Below are 19,364 nucleotides of genomic sequence, written 5' to 3'. Positions count from 1 at the left end.
TCTGACTATCTTTAAGTATACATCTATCCCCCATGAAGAAAAGTCTAGTATGCAAAAAATTCAAATGTGCAAAATAGACACAGGAGGGCGTAATCATTTACACCTGTACTACGTACACAAATACATGCAGATTAATTACAGGCAGATATTTACATAGAGTTCTCCACGGGCTGGATGCTGTTCTAAGTTCTGTGTAGAGCTGTGCATATATATTCACTCATTTAGCCCTACGACAACCCTATGAAATTGATATAAATATTATTCTCATTTTAGGATAAAGAATTTGAGGCACTGACATGTTAACTAACTTGCCTTTGTTACCATATGGATCTGGAGTTTAAATCTAAGTAGACTGGTTGCAGAGTCCATACTCTTAACCATTATTTTGTACTGCATGCATGTGAATACATATGTATATATGTGTGTATGTATGTGTACATATATATACATATGTTACATACACTGTGCATGAGTATATGTGTGTCTAACATACTAGATAGGTAGCTATGTACTACTGTGAGTGAGTACACACACACACAGATGTACATATTATATATATGTGTAGATTATGTTTTAATGAACATATATACACATTTTGCTTTACAAAAATATGCACAGTTTCCTTTAAATAATAAGTATACTTATTTATACGATAATTTATAATATTGGAATTTACAAATAAGTAAGCAAGAAATTTAAAGAGAAAAACACTTCTGTTATCATGTGATAACCCATTACAAATCCCTTGCAGTGACAGTTTTTTGAGACAGATTAACGGGAAGGCACAAGTAGTTCAATGGAAGGTCTTGTATATTTGTTCTGGATCATTTTAGCATGTGATGAATAAATTCGTTGAAAAATGTATTCTTTTGGGATTTTCCTGCTGGACAAGAAACAAAAATAAAAGTCTGACTTTTGAATATTAAGGCTGCAGTTCAGTGATTGAATGACTCATTGTTCTTCTAATTGGCTAACTGGCCTTAGGGGAATGGGGGGTGGTGTAGGGGAGGCTGGCAGTTCCTGCCTGCACACAACAGGACCATTAAAAAGCTTGCGTGAGTTTGGTTTGCTTTTGCTTTGCCTGTTGCTTTTTTAATGAATTAGGCAAGGTGCTTAAAGGATTGTCCAGTAGAGCAGTTGAAATATCATTTTCACAAATGCCATCTAAAATTTTCTTGGAAATAAGGCCTGAGTTTATTGCAACGATCTATTCAATAATGAGTATGCACATGGTAATAAAAATGAACATATTCCTCTATTTCCTATTGATTTACTTAAGAGAAAATTTAGAAACCCTCCAATGTTGGATTGAAATTCTTTAATTTTTTTGTATTTACAATTTGATAATTATAATGAGACCTTAATTGAAAGGTTAATCCTAAATAAACTCACAACATAATCTTTTGGTCAATTTAATTAAATGGTACTGGGTTTAAAGAGTGTGTAGTAACAATGAAGAAACATAAACTGAGGAAGAGAAGTGAAAGTCTCAGAAGCTTGAGAAGAATTGTGAAACAAAATTCATGTTTATGGCAAGACAAGAATATAAAAATTCTTCTCTGCCCTTTGGCCTCCCTCTGTGCATTGTTTATCTGCATTATGCATCGACCAAACCTACCCCATCAGTAGGAATACCTGCTCAACCATAAACTGCAACATTCTCCTAGCACCAACAAAACAACTCCTTAAAAGATAACATTCCTTCTTGATCTTGGCGCTTAAATCTGGATTATGTAAACTGTCAATAATACGTCATTTATTGTACAGCCCTCTGTTTCAAAAAACTTATATAAACTGTCCTGACTTTTAACGGGCGGAACAGTTCTCAGAGCTTTCCGAGATGCTCTTCCTGGGTTATAATCCTCAAAATTGGCTCGAATAAAATTTTCCAGTTCTTTCTTAGATCAACTGATTAATTTTTCGCTGACAGGATGAATAAGTAAGAAGGAAGACACCAGTTCCACTGGCCTTTGTTTTCATTGTACTGAAGTTGTAGATAGTTAAGGAAATATTGGGGTAGTGAAGATGAGAAAAGATGCTTTATAGAATACTGATGATGAAACTCTTCTTGTAAAAGGGCAGTTGCTCATCTTGGTTAAAACCTATTAAAGACCAAATTCGCCTATTTTTTAAAAAGAGAAGCCCTGCAGAGTCATCCTTTCTCTAGGCTCACGTTTCCTTTGTCTAGAAGGATGCGTGTTATGAATGTAAATGAATTTTTTAGATTTATAAAGTGATTTGTGCAGCATCACTAGCGTTTCAATCCTCTCTGTTAGCTGGATTTCCTGGGGGCTGTGTCTACCACCGTTCCCCCCATGCCCCATGCAGACTCCCCTGGGTCTCTGGAAGACTGGGCACATTTTGCCTCTGTAGACTGCACCTTGCCTATTCTTAGCTAAGGTTTCTGTTCAAAACCCCTCCCTGTTTCCTTACCCTGGTGATGGGGCTACAACCCCAGGGCCCCTGCTTTTTTACCTTTTTTTAAGCTATTGAACTGTACGCTTTATTTATTTTTTTAATATTTATTTATTTATTTGGCTGCATGCGGACCTTCCCCCCCCCCCTTTTTTTTTAGTTGCGGTATGCAGGCTTCTTAGCTGCGGCATGCGAACTCTTAGTTGCGGTATGCGTGCGGGATCTAGTTCCCTGACCAGGGATCAAATCTGGTCACTCAGCATTGGGAGCATGAAGTCTTAGCCACTAGACCACGAGGGAAGTCCCCCAGGGCCCCTGCTTTTATCCTTCTTGACAAAGACCTAAAGGAGATACAGCTCCTGGCACTAGCCAGATCTTCCCATCAGAGGCAACCTTCCAAGCAGGAGGTACCATTAGATCATATCAGGCCTGGGAGAGAAAGATTGGCCATCAGTAGGAGGAAAAGACTGACAAACTTCTCAAAGGTATAGAACTTGTCTTATTCACTTCACATTTCCAGAGCCACCAATAGTGCCTTACAGTCACAGGTGTTCAGTAAATACTGGGTGCACTGAACTTGGACTCTTCTTCTCTTCCCACTCCCAGCTTCATCCTCAGGATCAGTGGCCCACTCTGGGTTTCTTTAAGAAGCTACCATAAAAAATACTTTACTTAGGGCTTCCCTGGTGGCGCAGTGGTTAAGAACCTGCCTGCCAGTGCAGGGGACACAGGTTTGAGCCCTGGTCCGGGAAGATCCCACACACCGCAGAGCAACTAAGCCCGTGCGCTATAACTACTGAGGCTGTGCTCTAGAGCCCGCGAGCCACAACTACTGAAGCCCACCTGCCTAGAGCCCGTGCTCCGCAACAAGAGAAGCCACTCTAATGAGAAGCCTGCGCACTGCAACGAAGAGTAGCCCCCGCTCGCCGCAACTAGAGAAAGCCTGCGTGCAGCAACAAAGACCCAACGCAGCCAAAAATAATAATAACTAATAAATAAATTTATAAGAAAGTACTTTACTTAAATGCCTAGCATGTGATTTGATCCAAAATTTAGATACCTTAACTTCAAAAAAATTTTTAGAAGGTATGGTATGTAATTGGGGATATAAAGTATGATAAGAAATAAATGAGTTTAAAAATTATATATATATGTGTGTGTGTGTATATATATATGTTAAAAACTAGCAGTTACCAAAATGCCCTTCAATAGTTGAATGGATAAATAAATTGTGGTATATTCTTGTAACAGAGTTCTACACAGTAACAAGAATGAACAGTCTACAGCTACACACAAAAATATGAGTGACTGTCACAAATATAATATTCAGAGAATGAAGCCAGATACAAGTGGAGTATTTATATAAAGTAAAAAACAGGCTAAATTAATCTATGCTATTAGAGGTCATAATAGTGGTTACCCTAGAGGCAGTGATTCTCAACCAGGTATAATTTGATCCCCAAGGGATATTGGGCAATGTCTGGAGAGACACTTTTGGTTGTCATACTGAGGAAGAGGGTTGCTACCAGCAGCTAGTGGATAGAGACCAGGGGTGTTGCTAAACATCCTACAAAGCGCAGGACAGCTCCCCGCAGCAAAGAACTGTCCAGCCTAAAACATCGACAATGCTGAGGTTGAGAAGCCCTATCTACCAAAGGGGTAGTGGTAACATTGTTTCTTTTTCTTTCTTTCTTTTTTTTTTTGTGGTACACAGGCCTCTCACTGTTGTGGCCTCTCCCATTGCGGAGCACAGGCTCCGGATGCGCAGGCTCAGCGGCCATGGCTCACGGGCCCAGCTGCTCCGCGGCATGTGGCATCCTCCCAGACCAGGGCACGAACCCGTGTCCCCCGCATCAGCAGGCGGACTCTCAACCACTGCGCCAACAGGGAGGCCCAACACTCTGTTTCTTGATCTGCATGCTGTTTACACAAATGTGTGCAATTGGAAAATTCATCAAGTTATACACATATGGTAGGTGTACTTTTCTATAGGTATATTGTCTCTTAAAAAAAAGTTTAAAAAATGTTAAAAAGCTACCTAAGGTTTAGAAAACCTTTAGTTAACAAAAATACATCCTAGGACTCAATTAAATCTAGACTTAGTAGAAAATAGAAAAAAAAGTAGAAAACCCTAAATTTTAAGGATAAAACACAGTGTAAATAGTTCACTCATCATATCTTGTACTAAACATCAGGATTTAGGGTGTACTCTAAAGTGACAATAACAACTTCAAAAAAGCATCATGCACTAATAAAAAATGCATGAATGTTTTATTTACCAGAAAATCCTGGTTGATCTGTAGATAGGAATCTGGTCAAGTCACTTAGAACCAGGATTTGTGTTGTCAGCATCTGCAGAGACCAAAGAAGAAAACAGCTACTTAAAAAATGCTTCACTGCCTCTTGCTGGGACCTTTCTCTGCAGCCTGCAATCTGCAGCATCTCCTGTTCTGTGACTGTTGGTTTGCAAACTGGGTCCCGCACACAGAGGGCAAGGAGGGACTGAAAAAAGAGAGGACAATTCCAGATTAGTAGGTGGCAGGTTTAATGAGCAAGGGAGTTTACACAGGAGGCTTGTCTTGGGTGGCTGCAAGACAAGTAGATCTCATCTGCTTGCCAGAATGTTAAAAGTTTATATAGAGGCCTTAACTAGGTTCAGTCACATATACCGTCCAGGTGGTCTCAACAACACCTTATGCTCCTAAGGCTGGATCCTTGAAACAGCTCCTAGTGTGGCAACAGTGGGCAGAACAAACATTCCAAGGGCAGGTCCAGTTTGAGGGTCAACTGTTATGTCCCTCAATGACTTTCTCCAACAGTGATGGGGTCCTTTGGTCTGTGAAATTTACAAAGTTTTTCACAGCATGAATTGTCCTTGACAGAGTATTTTGAATGGGAAAGTCTATTTTGGTCATCTTGTCCATGTTTCACATTTGTATGTTGGGTGGGTCTTTTTAATTCACAGGCCTCCAATCAAGGGAGGCCTCCTGTGGCAGAATGTTGGTCCCCAAATCATGGACTCCAATCCAGACAGAAGGAGGTCTTGGGAGGAGGTAAGTGTATTTTGCACGTGGAAAGGACATGAATAACTGTGGCCAGAAGATGGGCACATGGATGGAGATTTATAAAAAGACCATAATGATTTCCTTCCCCTTATCTAGGCCTCCATGCGATGTGACTTGGTAGCTCTTTCTACATGGAGATGGAGTCGATTTCTCCACTGCTTTAAATCCAGCCTGGACTTGAGACTTGTTTTGACAACTAGAATGCGGGGCAAGTGAGGTCACCCCAGTTGAGAGCCTGGTCCTCAAGAGGCCTAGCATGCTCCTGCTGACTTCCTTGGAACCATGACTCTGCCATACGAGTAAGCCTGAGCTGGTCTGATGGATAATGAGAGCCCACATGAGAGCACTAGAGACAAGCCATCCCTTCCTAGCCCAGCCAGGCCTGCCCACTCATGTACGAAGTGAGTCCAGCCAAGACCAACAAAACCACTCAGCTGAGCCCAGCCCACACCGGCAGCCCACAAAATGATGAACTAAATAATTTAGAATGATTTCTTATGCAGCACACACCTTTGTTCTCAGAAAGATGGCTGTAAGCAGCTCTGGCACTTATTCTACTCATGTCAAGTCCAGTTTTATTAATAGTCCCTCTTTCTCAATAGTGGAGTGAAAGTCCCTCAACTGAATATTAGTGATCTCACTTGAATAACCCAGCTCAGGGGGTTAGACACGTGGTGGCTGTACCTGGGTCCTTCCTAGAAGCTGGAACAATGAGAGGGACTGTGAAGAAGTGACAATTGCCAAAAGGTAAAAAAATAATAGATATCCAATGCATAGTACACTCTGTACCTCATTGCCTCTAATGTGAAAATTCGGCTGCTGTGATGTTTCCAACTGGTTGATCGCTCACTGCTTTGTAGATTCTGCCATCACCATCGGCACCAAAGCAAATTCACTCATTACTAATTCTACTTGCATAATTTGAAACATAGAAGATCACTAGGAAAAAAAGCCCATTAAGATCAAATTTTGTATTTTACGTGCTTCAGTATTTGGATCTCTGGATAACTTATTTTCTACCATATTTTATTCCTGAAGCATACCAGAGCTCTTCATTTTCTCTTGAAAATGAAGGAAGGATGTGTTGCCAGTTTTATGCCCTGACGTGTTATGGAATGAGATGCATTCTAGGGAATACTCCTGTTTTTATAGAAAGTAGAAGGACGCTAAGTAAAATGTGAAGCAAGAGATGTTGTTGATGCTTGAATAGTAAGTATAGAAAGAATTGACAGATCATGGACAAAAGAATACCATTTCCTTTAATCTTATTTAATAAGCCCTGTCTTTGAGTCTTTTGATTTTCTCTGGCTGACTTATGGATGAGCTTGACTTGAATTCATTTACCCTCAAAAATAATGAAGACTAGGAGGTGGACATGGTATGTGTGGGAAATCCGATGGAAAGAATTGACAGGGCTTAATAATCTTTCAGCAGATGAACACTGTGTGGGCTCCTCCTGTTAAAACACTGGTTTTGTGATGGGTAATTCACCAAGTCATCCCAGTGAATGAACCACTCAGGGATGAACGATAATATATTCATAGGATGGGTTAGTCTGCAGCTGTTAAAATAGTGTTTCTAAGGAATATTAATTGACATGGAAAAGTGTACATAATTTTTTGTCAAGAGAAAAATATTTCTAGAAGTGTATTATGTCATATATATATATGTATATAACAAAATATTACCACTGGGGTTTCTAAAGACAGATAATTTGAGTGCATTTCTCCCTTTAATGCCTCTTTATGTTTTATAGGCTCCCAGTGTTATAACATGTTACTTTTGTAATTATAAAATACAGAAATGAAAATGCAAAATGTATCAATTAACTATTGTTAATTGTTACACACAGTTATTGTTAATTGATACACACAGTACCACACAGAAAGTCATGCTGTCAAAATATTTGCAACCAGGATAAAACAATTCCCTACCTCCTCAAGATGTGTCCCTTTTGTATGCATGTGAAATTAGCATTGCAGTCTGATGGGGATATTCTTCTGAGGGCTGCCAGATCTAAGTGAAATGAATAATTACTGACACTTCAGAATACACCCTATATTCCAGACCCTGTTCTAAGTATTTCACATGCTTTAACCCATGTAATACTCACACCATCCTATGAAGTAGTTACTATTATTACCATGTTACGTTATACATGAGAAAATTGAAGCATGGAGATTTTAAGTTAAGATGGGGTAGAGTCAGACTCCAGAGTTCTTGCTCTTGACAACTGTTCTACAGTTCTCTCCTGTCTTGTGAGAATGGATTCCAGGTACTACTCATCTTGAAAAGGAAAGATGTCTCAGAGAGAAAGAAGAATTGTAAGTGCAGAGTTCAAGTAGTCATGAGAAAGCCTTGACCTCCTTCTCTTTGTCTATTCATGGAGGAGTTCATCTTGAACTTTGAGGACAGCATGTACTATGTAGAAGCTGAAGAGGGATGTGGGAAAGAAGAGACGCCAGCACAATCTCTGCTTTATGGGGTCCATTTGTAATGGCTGAGGTACAGTACAGGTGTCTAAACTGGTATCATAAGGCAGGCTGTCCATAAAATATTGGTTGTGTGCTAAACTAAAGGGTTCCATGCTTTCATAAACTTGAAAATCACTGGATTAGGAAAAGCTAGAAGTCGGTTGCAGGACTTCTCAGAGCCTTTATTATGCTCATGTTATGTTTTAGTATATATGGAGCAGGTATAGCGTATACCATTTCCCAACTTTGTTCAACCACAAAACATCTTTCTCATGGAACATCTTCTAATAGTTCCCCAAGTTAATGTTCTGTGGAACAAAATTTGGAAAACACTGGTCTCAAATAATGGTACTCTCTATATTATTTCCATTTTCCCCTGATCGTCAATGACTTTTTAAAAAATCTTATCTCGAGTGTCCTCTGGAGACACAAGGAAAGGATTTGTATCCCTGTTTGGATATGTTTATTGGAGGAAGGGTAGCAATCTACTGAGGTCAACATGATAGATGCAGCCATGAGCACCTATGGGAAATAAATTTTAGTGATGGAATAGGAATGATGCCTAAAACGTCACCCAGTCCTCTAGGAATTGTCTCTCCTTGTACAGTAAACCCTGGGAGGCTCTTTGTTAGTGAAACAGGGTTTCCTTCTAGTAATATTAATTGAGCTTTGTTCATTGAATTGCAGGACTTCCTGTATGATATACGGCCATCACATGGGAATAATGCTACATTCTCATTTTTCATATGGCAAAGAAATAAGAGAGCTTCAAATAACTGAAACGTCAGTGTGGACAGCCCCTGTCTCCTGCCTATGCTTACCTTAAAAAATACTGTAGAGTCTGTAGTATGTTTGAGTTTTAAGGTCATACATGGAAAGAAGGTGAAAATTCATGTTAGAAGGAGACTGCCAGGTAAATTATTCCCAGGAGCATCACTGTGCTTGCTGATTAACTGATAAATATTCAAAAATGTTTTTGTAAATGCCTTGAAAGTGCAACTCTGGCTTATTTTCAGAATGGTGGAGAGAGAACAAAAGTAGTGAAGGAAAAGCACAGAAAATCACTAAAAGGAATTGTTAGATGACCTCAGTGAGTGAGCCCATCCTAGATCATTCAGCCATCAGTCAACCTACTTCCTGAATGGGCCTAGCAATAAAAGTCGAGCCAGCCCAATTCAAGGAACCACCCAGCCAACCCATAGAATGATAAGCTAAATAAATGCTTACTGTTTTAAGTTGCTAAGTTTTGAGTTGGTTTGTTACACAGCAACTAATATAGTGTTCTTGGCATGGTGAGGATTTGGGGTCTTTCTATTGATGACCTGACCCCGCTTTGGCTCTTAATGTCATCACAGAGCCTCTGAATTTCAGACAAATCCTGTATCAGTTCCAATGGCAAACCACCTCACATCCCCTGCAGCAGTATTGCCCAGTGCCCCGCAACAGTGGCCCCTACAAGCTTGCTGGCTCTCTCAACTCCTAGTACCGTCCACATTCTTTCACAGGGAGTATATAGAGATTTATGAATTCCTTCCTTGCTGGATAGGAGCCAAGGGAGTACCACGGTGCCATCTCCTGTTCTTTCTCACTTTAAATCTGCCACAATTCCATTCCTATTTGGCAGCAGCTGCTCTGTGTTGCCAGATGGGATCCAAGTGAGTCTGTCTCCTTCTAGAATTCCAGATGGGCTGTGGACATAAATGGAGACCATGCAAATGAGAAGCCACCATCACTAGTGTTTGGTAGAGTCAAGGCAGGCAGGAGTGTAGAAAAGCTTTATACTGAAAGAAAAAAGGAAGGCTTTAGGTATGTGCTGACTGAAGGTTTTGTTGGCATAGGAAATCTGGCTGCAGGCTAACTAGAAGTGGGGCATCTTACGAGGTTGGTTTGGAAAGCATGTTTGGCTTTCTTTGGTTGGTCCTCAGTTGGAAGCTGGGGCGAAAAGTTGGCAATTATTAACAAAGTGCTAATTGTTCTAGGCCAATTGCTGTACAGGTTGTGTTTTCAGCCCCTGAATTGGCTGCTGCAGAGGTTCTGAGTCAATATTCTACTGCCCTATATATTGTGCTGGCCATTATCCATTTGTATATTCAGTCTCTCAGTCCCCCTTTCGGTCATCCTTTCACTTGTATGATGTTCAGACCAACTCAGGAAAGGCTACAGATCCAGATCGTCACTGTTTGGCAATTGTTCAGTTGTCTTCATGGTCAACTGTATTGCAAGACCATCTTGAGCTTTTTGTTGTTGTAGCATCATGGTGATTAGCTGGCGAGAGAGCAGTTGTGCAGGGGGAGTCATGATTCTGGACAAAATGCAAGGGGTCAGTATCATGATCTCTGACAAAGACAAGAATAATTAACGGTCCCTATAAGATAAGAAGCTTTAGAACCAGGAACCCAATTGCTCAACCTAGGCCAAGTGAACAAATTCTATGGGCTATGAGGAACAACTTTAAAAAGCCAAGTAGTTTTCTCCAGAAGGCAACGTATTGCCTGTTCAACTTTGCCTGTTTCATTAATCTAAGTAGAGCAAGAAGTGTTAGCAATGGCACAGACACCTCCCTGACTAGCCAACGAGAAATCTAGAGCAATGCAATTGTTCATCACTACTTGTGCCGATGAGTTAAGATTGGTCTGTATTTCATCTGCCAAATGGAGATGGTAGTGCTAATAACTTCTGCCAAAGTTAATAAGCTTCTTAGAGTACTTTCTACTTGAATGATTCACACCATTGGGAACACTGCTCTGATTGTTCACATAAACAATTAGTAATTTCCCCAGTTGGAGTGCTTGAATCATCAAGGGTAGGCTCATTTGGGAACTTGCATCTGAGTTGGAATTTTCTAAGTTGGTGATATATAGAATTAGGTTCTTCCTGAACAGACAAGTCTTGGAATACTATTCCTAAAGTGCTTGAGGTATTAGCCTGAGGAAAACAAGACCAGGCATCTTGGTTGCAAGGGAAATAGTATCCAGTAGGGGGCACATGGAAATCCAGGAGAAAAAGCTGTTGACAGCGGGAGGTCAGAAGAAAGGCCTTCAGTAGCCGAGTTACATACTTGGATCGTTATTAATCTCTTCCAGGTGGCAAGTAATTGGCTCATCATCCCATAAAGGCTGTTGAATGCAAATGTAGAACCAGTTGTAATAATTGGTTCTTTTTCTGGGAGAGAGGACACTACCAAATTTGCATGTTGATTTATTTAAGTTCATTTGTTTGTGTAGATGCAAATGCCATTGGCCGTAATTCCCTATGATCTTGCTTGATAAGACTGGAATTGTCCAGAGTTTTTTATCGTAATGATCATGGTGATGGATGAAATATTCCTGAATCAGTAAGATTCAGATTAGTGGCTACTGTTTGGGTGTTAGAAAGTGTGCTTTAATCTAACAATTGTAATAAAGAGGAAAGAGAAGAGAAAAGGGGCCAGGATGGATGGACAATAACCAGAGGTTTATAGAAAATGAGAAGAATGGTTATAACCAAGTAGATGAATAACAAAATGGGATTTTAGTCCCATGTCTGGGGCAGAAGCTGTCTACTATCTGTATATTCCAAAGGTCCTAGGACAACTGTTTACTTCCAAAGGTTGGCTATGAGTAGAGGAATTCTGAGAATCCTAAATTTGCGGTCCCTTACTGGAACAGCCTACCAGCTGTGTGGAATTCTGAATTGTTTCTTCAGTCGTGAAACATGGACCCAAGGACTGACTCCCTGGAGTTTCACTGCTGTATTTGTTGTTACAGTACCTGATGAAGTCCCTTCCAATGAAGTTCGAGAGTAGTTTTTCTCCAGTGTCCCTTCCAATACATGAAATCTCCTGGTTTCAGATCATGAGGAGGCTGAGGCTGTGTAGAAGATGTTGCGGGAAGACAGCTTTAACCTGTTGATGATAAGATCGAGTACATGAGTCCCTTGCAATTTTTTGCCATCTCTGCATGCAGCAGGGTAGAATATCAGAAGTGAAACTCCTAAAAGCATGGGTCTTCCAGTTACCAGATCATGGAGGGATAACTGATGTATCCCTGAGGTAGTGGATTGTATGGCTGTAATCACCTACAGTTTCCTCTTTTCTCTGCGTGCATGATTGAATTAACTAATCAAATTTTACTGAGAATCTTTTGGGTACGGCTTTTTGCCCTAATTGGGAGGCCCCTTTTGACCCTTGGGTTTATTGTAAAAAGAGGGACTCTGTAGATTCCTTTCTGTGTTAGTTCAATCAGTTTTTGCCATCCAGGATTGAGCATCTGAGATTTTAACCAACATGTGTACAAGTTAACATAATTCAAGTAACCCTGAGACATACATATCCAAAGGAAGTCTAAATTCTCCAAATAGTAGCTGTCCTTGTCTGGGTTAGAGAAATTCTGAATTATAACTGTTAATTCAGCTCAGGCCCAAGGCACACCTGACTCATGGGAGGGATGGATTTTTAGAAACAATTGGTATACGGGGTTTTAGGAGAGTTAGTAGGAAAAGGTAGGAGATCTGGACAAGGGAAGGAAGAGGGAGGAGTTGACAGAAGTGTAGAAGGGAAGAGATCAGAAGGATAAGGGGGAAGTGGGGGACTTCCCTGGTGGCGCAGTGGTTAAGAATCCACCTGCCAGTGCAGGGTACATGGGTTCGATCCCTGGTCCGGGAAGATCCCACATGCTGCGGAGCAACTAAGCCTGTGCGCCACAACTACTGAGCCTGCACTCTAGAGCCCACGAGACACAACTACTGAAGCCCGCGTGCCTAGAGCCTGTACTCAGCCACAAGAGAAGACACTGCAATCCGCAATGAAAAGCACGCACGCCGCAAGGCAGAGTAGCCCCTGAAAGCCCATGCACAGCAACGAAGACCCAACACAGCCAAAAATAAATAAATAAATTTATTTTAAAAGGGGGGATAGTGGGAGAGCTGGATATAGGGAGGCAACTGAAGGACAAAGAGGGGGAATTTATTTAGGAAATGAGTCTAGTTTGTTGTTGCTTAAGTTTGTCAGGTTGCTATTTAACTGTGGTCAAAGGATCTTTCAGTGAGGCAATTTTTTGATCAGAATTTCATTTGGAGGCTTCTGCATGAAAAAATGCTGCCCATTAAAACTGAGAAATCTTAGTCCCTTTACTTTCTAAGATGCTTATCAAATGAACAATTTTGTTCAAGTCAAATGTTTCCAGAGTGGCTACTGAAGATCCAAATCATCACTGATGAAGTTATGCTATTTAGAGCAATAGGTACAAGAATTAGGATTGTTATCAAGAGTTCAGGTAGAAAAGAGCTTCTCCTGGACGAGGGGGAGAGGACTGAGACTTAGATGATCCTTGAGAGCAGGCAACAGTGAATCCAAAGTGATGCATATGCACTTTGTATCTCGGACTCCCAGCCTGATGGTTGGCTGCCTCTGATCGCAGGTCTGACAATTGGCACCTCCAGGAAGGTGGAAAACCAAAGAGAACATCCTCTTGGTATAAGAGCCAAGCTCTCAGAACAAACAAATATTATAGAAAGAGAACCTCACCTAGTTTTATTGGTAACTTGGCAAAATTTGTTTAATTGGACTCTGGTTTAGTGAGAACCACAAATTTAAGCTTATAGGTCCTATGCCTGTGTTCTCCCCTGTGATTGTCCTTCATAGGACACTTTTAGACGACACTACGCAAAAGAGAGCAAAATGGATTGGAAAAGAATGACCTGATTCCACCAAGGATGCCAAACAAATGGGGACCAATAACAAAACCGAGAACGAATAGCTGAGGAATTCAACACAGAGAGGGTGGAGTCCAGACCCAGGGCTGACTTGCAGTGTTGCTGAGCACTTGACAAGCCACAGGTGGCTCCTGTGGGTATCGAGCCTGGTTGAAGGCTGGGGTCTGCAGTCGTAAGCAATGCGGAATGTCTTGGTGGGACCTTTAGGAAAACTATGGAAATAAATGAAGACCACCAAATGAGAACAAACAGAAGCTTTTTATTTAGAGTTTGTGTTTGGCAGAAACTCAAAGGCAAGCAGGGGACTAGGAAAGCTTTATAATGAAAAAGAGGGAAGCCTTCACTCATGCTCTGATTGGAGGCTGTCGGCAGGGGGAAGCTGGAGGTAGGTTAACTAGGAGAAGAGCAGCCTATGTGATTGGTTTGGGAGCATATTTGGCATTCTCTACTTAGTCTTAATTGGAAACAGGGACAAAAAAAATAAGGAAGCTGGTAGCCACTGGCCAAGTCCACTGAGGGCTGATTGCTGCAGAAGATGTGGTCTGTCTTCCTGAGCTGGTTGCTGGAGAGGTCTTGGGTCAGAGTCCTGTTGCCACATATGGTCTGGCTGCTGTCCATTTGTGTATTCAGTCTCTCAGGGGCTCAACTCTACTAGCCCCTTCTGCATTCAGGGTCCACTTCAAATGCTCTTTTGCTTCCATTTTCTCATCACCCTTCCACATTTCTGAAAGGACCAAGAAACGATTTAGTCCTGGATCCTTGGGAGAACGAAGTAGTGTCTTTCCAGGGTACTCACATTGCTTCCAAATTATTCTCTTCCTCTCCTGGAAGAGAGAGTGCTCCTTCTTTTTTTCTTCTCTTCCTACAGAGTAGAAACTTCCCCTACATTATATCCTCCTTTCCCTCACCCTTACTTAGGTTTTTATGTTCCACGTAAAATCCACTTTTCTGTCTCCTGGAGCCAGAAGCCTCTTGGCTCTTTCTTAAAGGTGGTGGTGCTGGTGGAGGGGGGGATTGCTGAGCGGAGGAATATCCTCAATGAACTGGTAATATCATTGCAAAGAGCATAGAGATTCTTCACTTCTTGAAGGAACTTTAAAATACATGAAAATTCAGGTCACCTGATGAAAAAATATCAGTATGAATATTCAGCACATGCGAAAGCCTCTGAACATCTTTGAATTGTAAATGGTGGTGTAAATTTTCTCTGGCATCTTCATTCATTCAGTACGTATTCATCCAGCACTTCCTTTGTGCTAGGCTCTGTCCAAGGCACTTGGAGATACCTGTGAACAAAACAAAGAACTCTGCCCTCCCATAGCTTATGTTCCAGTGGGGGAAGACAAACAATAAATAGGAAACAGAATAAGAGAGTTAATAGTGTGTTAAAGGGTGACAAATGCTATGGAATAACGAAAATGCAGAGCAGGGTAGGGAGGATCAGGCAGAGGGAAATAGGGCAGCCTCATCTATTTCCTTTTCCTTGGTGATGCCTGACTTTGCCATGTCAATAGCAACGTTATTGCTAAGCCTCAGTGAATAAGATCAAGATAATTAAACCAAGCCCCAGGATTTGAGGATTGTTATGAAGGAGATGCACACTCACACACAGGGCCCTAAGTTTCTGGGTATTACTGCTAATTTTATTAATCCTTAGCACAGCTGCAGTCTGAGTCGGCTGCCAAGGATTTGAACTGGTTTGGGATTCAGAGAAGCAGTGTATCTGATTTGGCTATAGAGGTTATTACCAAGTCTGGGCTTTATTGTAGGGACCCGATTTATAGTAAGAAAAATCGTAACAGGAGAGAGTCACAAATCAAGACTCTGTAAGTCAGTAGTCACCTATATGCCCTATAAAATAATACCGTTATTATCATCATCTCTCAGCAGCATCAGGATCCCTTATTAGATGCCCTAGTCAGTGTAATGACAAAGTTTCTATTATTACATCTACATTGTCCTTCCAAGATAGAATCCACTTTATTGCAGAAAGCAGCAAAGCTTTTTAAAAGCTGTTATTTTGTAGGAAACAAATAGCTGTATAATAAAATATTAATTCTTCTAAAAAAATGGAAATAGTTCTAAAAAATAGAAAAATACTGTAGATACTAGAAACAATAAATTCTTTTATCTGCATTTCTATTTCTATTTAGTCCAGTATGATCTGTTTCATAATTTGAGATACACATTTGGTCATATGTCTTTTATTTTTCTAATTCATCACTGCTGAAGAGCAGAAAATCCAGGATTTCCATGTTGAAGTTTTCCCCTGCCTTGAGTTGTCCAAAGACATGTGTGTTTACTTAATCCAGTGAGGTCCATCTTGTTTCCTCATTCAACAGGCAAACTAGATGTGTGTCGTGGTCCTCTCCTCTTTTGCTGTCTCATGGTAGGGCTGTGTGTGAATTGGCTTGTATAAGTTTTTGTGTGAATGTAAGTTTTCATTTCTCTAGGATAAATGCCCAAAGTGGAATTGCTGGGTTGTATGGTAGGTCTGATTTTCGTTTAAAAAAACCCAGCCAAACTATTTTCCAGAGTGGTTGCACCATTTTACATTCCCACCAGCACTGCATAAGTGATACTGTTTCTCTGTCTTTTCCCCAGCATTTGGTGTTTTTTATCTTACCCGTTCTGATAGGTATGTAGTGATATCTCATTATAGTTCTAATTTACATTTTCCTAATAATGTTGAGCATCTTTTCCCGTGCTTATTTGCCAGCTGTATATACTCTTTGGTGAAATATCTCTTGACGTCTTTTGTCCATTTTCTAATTGGATTGTTTGGGGGGTTATACTGTTGAATGTTGAGAGTTCTTTATATATTCTAGATACAAGTCCTTCATTGGATGTTATTTGAAAATATATTACCCAATATATCATTTGTCTTTCCATCCTCTTAATAGGGTCATTCACAGAACAAATGTTTTCAAAAATTTTGATGAGGTCCAATTTTTCAATTTTTCCTTTTACCCATTTACTTTTCATTTAACACATAATTATTGGCTGTCTACAATTTATCAAGATAATGTTCCAGGTGCCCACAGGAAACAAGGATGTGATGTGGTCCCAATTTCAACACATTTCCAGTCTAGCTGGGAAGACTGGAGATGTACCCAAATATTACATAAGAAGTGCTAAGTGGCATGGAAGAGGGAGAGATACATTTTTTAAAAAATCAGATATTATGTTTCAGCTGATAGGGAAGTAGTGGGTGAAGGTCTCACGACTTCTATGCCAGAGAATGCCACAAAATGGCATAGAAATTTCCCTTATAAGTCCATTTTTCAGGTTAAAAATTGTAATTTTTAGATAACATATATTAAATCTCATTATGTGCAAAGCAATTGCACATGCATTGTATCAATTAATAACAATCTTGTATCAATTAATAACAATAAAGGGCAATGGAGAGGATTACACCATATTTTACATGTAGGGAATCTGGGATTCAACAAAGTTAAGTAACTTGCCCAAGGTCACACAGACAGGAAATGGTAAGGTCAGACTGGCACCCCAGTCTTGTGATTAATGCTCTTTTAATTCTACCCAGAATCCTCCTGAGACATGTCCTTTTCCTGCCAGTATAAATTCATCAATCTTATGGCTAAGAAACAGACTGTCTGAGTCACATTTTAAAAGAAAACACAAGGGACTTCCCTGGTGGTCCAGTTGCTAAGATTCTGTGCTCCCAATGCATGGGGCCCGGGTCTGATCCCTGGTCAGGGAACTAGATCCTGCATGCATGCCGCAACTAAGAGTTCGAATGCCTCAACTAAAGATCCCGCATTCTACCACTAAGACCCAGCACAGCCTAAATAAATAAATAATTTAAATAAAATAAAAGAAGACACGATACATTTCCTTGGTGCACAAAAGTCAATGAGCTCTTCTTGATAAAGGAAGGATCCATTAAAACTCTTACAGTGGTCAAGATCACGCAGGAAATGGAAAAGCAAGCACAGCCTGTGAGTCATGAGGGGCCAAAGAAGGGGTAGATATTGCTGGAACTCAGTAAAATTTTGCTGGATGACAGCTCAGGATGGAGTAATCGTGGAGGGAACATTTTAGGTCATATTGTTGTCAGCTCATTGTTACCCAAATCAGCTTCAAGTGCAAAACTTTTCATGGGGAATGTTTAAAAAAATGAATAATAACTCCGGTGAAGAACAAAAGCCTGTTTCTGACCTAAAGGATGACAGATAGGGAGCTGGGGCTCTTTCTGACTCATAATGTCTCTGGATTTCCATCTGTACTTTCTTCCTGTTTTATTTGTGAACTTGCCCAAATCATTGAACTATTCTGTATTTATTTGTCTTTCTTTTAAAATGTTTATAACTTCGGGAAGATGTTAGGACCTTAATTCTGAGTCTGTAAAGAGGTAAATTTATATATTAGGTCAGTTTTGCAAACACCTATATGATGTCAAATAACCTTTGAACCCCGTCCCCATTTTTGTCATGATGCAGCCACTGGCAGGCCGCATGTGGAGAGTAATCCTTTCACATTCTACATGCCAAACTTCACCCTGATGGCCTGGGATCCAGCTGCAAAAGCAAAGGTCTTCACAGTGTCTGGACATGAACGAACACGAGCATTTACATGTGGCTTATTAGCAATGACCAGTCATGAACTACCTGCAAACATTTGGGCAAACTTACTTCCACCACTGTGTCCATCTCACTGACCTTGCAAACAATCAGAATACCCAAGGCTCAGACTGCTCACGGGGTAAAGGATGACTGAAAGAGGGCAAATAAGTCTTCTTGGGCAATTTAATTTGCATGCTGGGAAAGAAAAGACTGCCTCATTCTTGGATCCTAACCACTGAGAAGACAAGCCTGAAGGTGGAGGGGGCACCATGGAGTAAGTCAGCTTAACAATGAAGCCCACAGAGGAAAGCAGAGAGGAGAGGAGGAGCGAGAGAGGAGGGAAGGGGGAGGGAGGAAGAAAGACAAGGTGGGGGCTGAGATTCCAGTTCTATTGATACTTCTGATGTCACTTGAGAGCCCCTGAATCCATCTGTGCCTGAAGTTAGACCTACCATTTTGTATAACAAAAGGTAAAAGTAAGAATATTAGAGAAATACATTTAGTTGTAGATTCTCTCTAGGAGGGTACGCACGAAGGTGAAAAGCAATGGTTGCCTCCAGAAGAGAAACTGAGAGGCTGGGAGACAAGGGTGGCAGGGAGACTTGCTAACCGTGTATTCATTTGCGCTTTAAAATTTTCGTACCACTGCCAATGTTAATCAAGCACAGACAAATAAAGTTAAAATTGAATGTAAATAAAATAGAAACAAAACACAAACTTTCTTCCACTTTAACCAATTTGTGGATAATAAAATCGCCTTGAGAGGAAACCAGATCTTTAGAGAAATCAACTCTTTACCTTCCAAGTTCCCTTCGTAAATGTTTTTTCGTTTTTGCCTTTTTGGCTGCTGCCGACAGATCAGCAAATGAACCGTCCATTTCTACTGCGCAAATCTACACGGAGAGAACAGCCGCAATCCACGGTCCTGAGAGACGGTTCCCAGGGTTTTAGGAATCACCCACGTAGCTGTATTCCGATGGCGCGACTTCCGTTCTGCAGCGAAAATTGATAATGTGCTTCCACAGCCGAGTTGTTAGGGCTGAGGCAGTCCGTTTTAGAAAGATTCTGGGCCCTGTGTCCTGACGGATGCAAACGCGCAATGAAGCGCTGGCCTGAAGGGGAACCTTTCA

At 40.8% G+C, this 19,364-nt stretch overlaps 2 long non-coding RNA genes across 3 annotated transcripts in view; both read right to left on the bottom strand.

Moving 5' to 3' along the window:
- LOC137232318 (uncharacterized) overlaps positions 1-19,364 on the bottom strand; it is a 557,085-nt gene that overhangs the window by 191,892 nt on the left and 345,829 nt on the right. For both annotated transcript variants that reach the window (XR_010946964.1, XR_010946963.1), the window contains exons 4-5: positions 11,704-11,837; positions 4,695-4,767 (exon numbers count right to left, since the gene is read on the bottom strand). This is a non-coding gene — a long non-coding RNA (uncharacterized lncRNA). The remainder of the gene's footprint in view (positions 1-4,694; positions 4,768-11,703; positions 11,838-19,364) is intronic.
- LOC137232319 (uncharacterized) lies at positions 13,885-19,162 on the bottom strand. The gene is made up of 2 exons (XR_010946965.1): positions 19,033-19,162; positions 13,885-14,931 (listed from the first exon to the last, which is right to left on the bottom strand). It is a non-coding gene; the product is annotated as an uncharacterized lncRNA (long non-coding RNA).

This window comes from Pseudorca crassidens, chromosome 10, assembly GCF_039906515.1.
Source record: "Pseudorca crassidens isolate mPseCra1 chromosome 10, mPseCra1.hap1, whole genome shotgun sequence".
Classification (NCBI taxonomy): Eukaryota; Metazoa; Chordata; class Mammalia; order Artiodactyla; family Delphinidae; genus Pseudorca; species Pseudorca crassidens.
This window is presented reverse-complemented; position numbering and strand designations above follow the sequence as displayed.